The sequence below is a fragment of the Lactuca sativa genome, chromosome 9 (genome assembly GCF_002870075.4).
Source record: "Lactuca sativa cultivar Salinas chromosome 9, Lsat_Salinas_v11, whole genome shotgun sequence".
Taxonomy (NCBI): Eukaryota; Viridiplantae; Streptophyta; class Magnoliopsida; order Asterales; family Asteraceae; genus Lactuca; species Lactuca sativa.
Window position 1 is genome coordinate 42075063 of NC_056631.2, and position 6270 is coordinate 42081332.

A 6270-nucleotide genomic window follows, 5' to 3' on the forward strand; every position below is an offset into this window, starting at 1 on the left:
TGCACTTTTGGGATTGTAGGCTATGTCTTGGGAGTAGTATGTAGCCCAGTTTAGGGCAGAGGTTGCTTCAACTACTTCAGTTCAGTTGTGGATGTTTGAGCGGGTGGGTGAGTTAGGGTGCGAACCCTGAATGGAATGATTTCTAGAGCCCGAGAGCGGGAGACTTGTTTGGAGCACCTTTGGAAGAAGGGTATTATGAAGGAGGTTTGCGGATAGGTTCCCACAGGATGGTTATTCAACATTGTCAGGATTCAGTGATTTTAGTAACCGTTATTGATTGGCAGAGGAAAGCGCCAATGGAAGTAGCTCACTATTGAGATGCTAGTTGGAGCGTCTATCTTTGGACTTCAAGATTTGGGTGTGGGATCATTCGAGCATAAGGGACTGTTGGTTTCCCTGGGTATCAGGAAGTATTCATCTAATTATTAGAAGCATGTGATCATTTGGGGTTGGCTAGTAAAGGAGTACTAGTTAGAAAGGTCTGCTTGTCATCAGATCGATCGTTGGAAAGTAAGAAGGATTGGGAATTATCAAATTTCCATGTATTGTGAAGACTTAGTTGAATCTAAGTGGGGGAGAATCGTCCCGGAACGCAGAGGTAGGATTGTTTTTGAAACTGGGATAAGTTTCGCATCGTTTTTAGGAAGGAAGACAACCCTAGTGGCTGCTTGGTTTGAGTGTTATGTGAGTTGGGAGTTCAGTAAAACTCCCCAGCATGTGAATCGCGTCTTCTCAATGCTTGATAGCAGAACTTGGGAAAATCAGGTTGGGATTCTAGCCATGAATTAAGTCCAGTTGTGTGTTTGGTCGAGTGCGTGTTCGACCAGTATGGAAAGTGTTGTAAGACTGTGGGGGTAGCTGTAGCATTCACTAGCGATCAGGTAGTATGAGAAGTGATGTAAGTCTATGGGTATAGCCGTAGCATTCACAAGGTTAGCAGATTGGGCTAGAGTGATGTAATTCTGTGGGTGTAGCCGCAATATTTACTAGGCTGGTAGATAGCATGAGCGTGTTGTTAGGACACTGAAGGGGCAGTAGTACCCAACAGTTCGGGAGTGGCAGCAAGGATATGGAAATTCACGGATTGGCTTATGGGTTTCCCTAGAGGGATTAGACCTGGTTAAGCCACTGATAAGACTGTAGGAACGTCACTACAGTTATGAGATCAAGCAAGCAATGGATTGCTTAAGGTTACTTGTAATGTAAGGCTAACATTGGTCATGTAGCGATCGCTTTTAGCTGTGGATTTGGTAATGATGGGATTCGACGCATGGATCTGATCAGTTAGATCAGGGGGTTGTTAGAGTCGTAGTTCTAGGGAAGGATTTCGCTCGGAAGTCGTGTGAGGAAACTATGTGGGAGTCCTTTAGCTTCGCGACCGGGTCGGGACCCTATATTTCAGATGATTGGTGAATGAATTGAGATCAAAGAGGTCTTGGTAGATTTTGGAAAGTAGCCATGTGGCAGCATACTGCTTTAGGCAGATCAGTGTTCAGACAGTTTCCGTGTTTAGGGCGGTATTGACGAATTGAGTCTTCAGGTGTATGAGAAGTATCTAGATGTTGGAACCCCGTATATCAAAAGTTGAATAATTAGATGAGAGACAAGTAGACCGGGCATGATGTAAGACTACAATTATTATGGTAGTATTCAGTTATCGTAATTGATTTGATGATGACAGATTGTCAGACTATTATAATCGGATGGACCAAAAGGATTGATGGAGCCATGAGTGGCGATATAGCTAGGGCGGTTATTACTAGTAAGAGTTTCCTTTGGGTATCGTGTGGAGCGACTGTAAGATCTCTCGTTGGTTCAACAACCGGGCAGTAATCCGATATTCCGGATGATTTTTCTGTCAAGTATAAGTATATTGCAGGGAAAGTTGGTTTGTGTCTCTATCCTCTAGTGGGAACCTCAGGTTATCAGAAGTGAGTAGTAGCTACTCGAGAGTTAAGTGCAATGAATTTGGCAATGATCCAGTACGGGTCGTCTGTTAGAGAGTTAGACTATCTCGAGACTTCAGATTGCGAATTGAGTAAATGTGATTATATTGCAAGGAATTTGTTACCTTTAGGTTTAAGAACCTTGCGAGGGTTGGTTACGGTTGCCTTGGAAAAGTTGGGGCTGTACTCATAGTTGTGGCGGTGGTGCTAAAGTTGTCTGGTGCGTAAGGAATGACTAGAAACGATTTCGACGACGAAATCAAATTTAAGTGGAGGAGAGCTGTAACATCCCATATAAAAATAGAATAATTAAAATAATAAACCCGGAACCTTGAAAAGTAATTTTATTATTATTTTATATTATTATAGTCACAAAATCAAATAACAATTAGTGGGGTGTTGGTTTCGGGGTGCCAAATCATATACTTTTGATTTCCGAGGATTAAAGAGTAAATATCAGACTTATTCTAAGAAGGATTCTTGAAGCCAGGGTAGAAATGGTAATTTGTGGATCTTATTTGAGAATAATTGTAGAGGAGGGGTTGTTTTGTAACTGTTGGACTTATATTGAAAGGATTTTATGGAGTCAAGGACCATTTGAGGGACTTGGGCCCAATTTGAAAAATTGGGCCATTGATGGGCCATAATTAGGCCCTTATGATTATGTGGTATTGGGCCATTGGAATATCAAGAGTTTGGACTAGAATAAATAGATGGGCTATAAGGAAAGACCATGTAGAAGTATGGGCGCAATTTGGAAAATTGGGCCATATGTTGGGCATTGGCCCATTACTTGACTTTTTGGGTCTTTGGAGTGTGTGTTGGACCTTGGGCTTGGAACCTAATTATTAATTAGGTATTGTTTGATGTTGACAGTTCGGGACTCTGTCATCCAACAGCTGGAGTATTATGGAGTATTATCCACAGGACTTCAGCAGTGTCAGGTGAGTTATCCTCACTATATCAACATGGTCTAAGGCACCAAGGCCGACCATTTATGGACTGTATTCGGATTATTATATGATATGCCTACTGACTTACATCCTAGTAGTTGGGATGATGATGAGCTATACTCAGTGATTTGGTTAGGTCGGTGTTCCTGGTATCTAGGATGATGCTATGTTAGCGACCTGTTAGGTCGATATCCTGGTTATAGGATTATTGTTATGCTTTGTGATCTGTTAGATCGGTGTGACTGTTATATGCATGCTATTGTTTGTATGTTATCCATGTGCACATGATTGTTTGTTTGGGGGTTGGGTTGAGGCGGTCCTGCTTCGTGTTATAGGCCAACATACCCAGGGCGGTCTAGATAGGCTGTAGGCCCTGAGGAGGCGGTCCAGTCAGGCCGAAGGCTCGGAGAATGGTCCAGATATGTTGTAGGCCCTGCGAGGCGGTCCAATCAGGCTGAAGGCTCATTGGATGCTTGTTTGCTTATATGTTTATATGATATGGTTATATTTGTATGGCGTTGGTATTTTAGGGGTAACTCAATAAGCTTTCGGGCTTGCAGTTTTCAGTTTATTGTTTCAGGTTCAACGGATGGTCGCGGGAAGGCGAAGGCATGACCGTACACTTCCTTAATTGATGATTATGATTTCTGGGAACTCTAATGTTTAAACTATTCTGAAAACAAATTGTAATGACTGAATGGCTTTAAATAATTTAAAAAGTTTTAAATTGGCTTGAATTTTATAGGTGTTACAGTCAATTAGCGGTTAAGGCTCGTCGTTTCGTTGGTACTTTACTCTTTAGGTAAGGTTATGTTAAAGAAGGAACATAGTCAGCCATAGAAGCATTGTGGTTTCTCCTGGGGAGTGTGAAATGTTGTGTTTTCTAGTTGGAGTAAGCTTTCAATTGTCTATCTTGTTTATGGTTGTGCATGGTCATGTTTCGTTTGATGATGTGTCGGTGGTAGTGGATTGTGGAAGAGTTATGTGTCACAAAATGGTATAACTCCTGTGTTTTGGAAAAGTGTTGTGTGCGAAGTTGACTTGGTTCCCATAGGTAAGTGGGATGATAACAATATGCATATAGGCCCACTGGGTACTAGTCGAGAGTCTTTATGTCGTTGGTTTGGTGATGGCAAGAACGATGAGGAATCGTGAGCTTCTTATCCCAATGGTTAGATGTCATCACATCGTGATATAAGCAATCGTGGATTTTGCTTATGTGAGTAGGGCTAGTAATTATGTAGTGGAGAACCATGTATTGGTTTGCTACTCATGTGTCATAGACGGGCGTTTGAGTAGTATAGTGGTGTCACTAGTGGCTCGGTAACCGGTAGGTTGGGTCGGGCAGTTGTAGGATGTGGACTTGTTGGAAAATGCATGCATGTATATTAGCAATTCATTATTGTCTTTCTTCCTTGTGGATTCATGTTCGTTTTATAGGAAAGTTATCATGAAAATTAAGATACCAATGAGGTAGTTCATTGTAAGTCTTTTGGATAACTTGGAAAATGGTCGTGCACCTGAGCTGTTTTGAGAGCGTGGGTGTCACGTGAGATTTTGTATTAACCATGGTTTAGCTCGTGGGAGCAGTTGGTTCGTCACGACTTATCAGAAAGTCAAGTGTGCAATTGAGGTCTTCAGTCACAATTTCCGAATTTGGGATGGGTTGATCAAACCCGTTGTTATTTTTTTAGATGAAGGACTTTTAGAGCCAAGTGGATTTTGGGATAGTTTAGCTTGCTTGTTTATAGTTTTCCCTTATATTTGTATGAGAGGATGTCAACTTCAGTAATTGGTAGTGGATTCCATTCTTCAGTTATCAGTGGGACAACGTAAGGTCGGGGAGGTCTTGGTTGGATCAGACCTATGAGTTTTTGGTCAACGGGGTTGATGAATTAGGGTGATCTTATCAAGAAGACGGACGTGATCTTGGAATATTTAGGTTATGGACGAGGGAGTCAACTCTTCTCGATATCGATTACTCATTATGTGTTGGTATTCATTCTTTGTCAGGTCGCATATTTCTTGTTACGGATTGAAGTGACTTTTTGGTTTCGCTGGTGTAGCAACGAACGTGATTTTAACCTTCGGGAGTCTCTACTCGGGTTTGACTTAGGCACCTGGTTTTGGAAATCCTTATGATTTTAGTCGCAGTTTGTCACACCCCAAAACCAAGAACGGCGGAAACGTTCTAGGGCGGAGGACGTCATGTAAAGTATCACAACACAGTAAATGTAAATAAGCAAACAACATCATCCATTGCATTAAATATATAATTTTAATACAAGCGTGTTCTGTACAGTTACAGACACCAAAATAATGTAAAACAAAATAATATGAGATGAGTCTTGGATGCGCTCCATCTTCTCAAAAGCTGGCCTCGGTACCTGTCTACTGATGACCTGAGAATACAAGTTATTTTGAAAGAGTTTATCAGCATTAAGCTGGTGAGTTCATAAGTATTTTAGTGACGGTGTTTGTTATCAAAAACGTTTGAACGTGTCTCAAGTATAAGTTTGTAAAATGTATGTAAGTGTTTGTAAAAGTTTGAATCTCTCAGAAAAACCTATATTTTCTATTAAAGTAGCCTTCTACCAAGGCTTAACTGTTTTGTATGTTCGTTTGTTGTAAAAGTGTGTAATTTCCCAAGTGCAACTATCTTTTAACAAAATATAGTTTGTACATTAAAGTTCAAGTGAGGTTATCACTAAAAATATGTAATGGGTAAATCATTGTAGTGCTGTAGCTTAGTTTTATAGTAAATACTGATGTACTAACTACCTTAAACCGGATTTATATTAAGGTAAAATGTGATAATTGCACCATGCTATCGACTGGTAACAACGACATACGAATGGTCGTAATAACGGAATGACGTTTGGCACCCGCAGACCTGCAGGTCCGGTTGTAGCTAGCAGCAAGGTGTAGGATAGTCAATCCAGTATAGATCTATACGTAAACTCACGCTCTCCCTCCAAGAGAATTCTGGCTACAACTCGGGCCATGACATTTAAGGCATGCTCCGATACAGTGGATCACAATTGTTAACGTATTAATGTAAGGGTAATGTTTCTCGTTCTAGTATAGTTGTATATGTTCTCTTCCTAGTATAGTTGTATATGTTCTCATGAATGAACTGACTCATTGATCTAGCAGTTGTAATAGTATGATCCTGTGTTACCCCGATGGTAACTTACTAATGGTGTGTCTAGTACGTATGAATATGGAAGTACTTTTATGTCTATATATGTATATTTGATATATAATTAATATTGAAACGACCTTCGGATGGTCACCCGAAATCCCACCAGACCACATCCAAATCGAGAAAAAGGAAATAGGGCGGATGGCCTTCCTAAGCCCTTTAAACA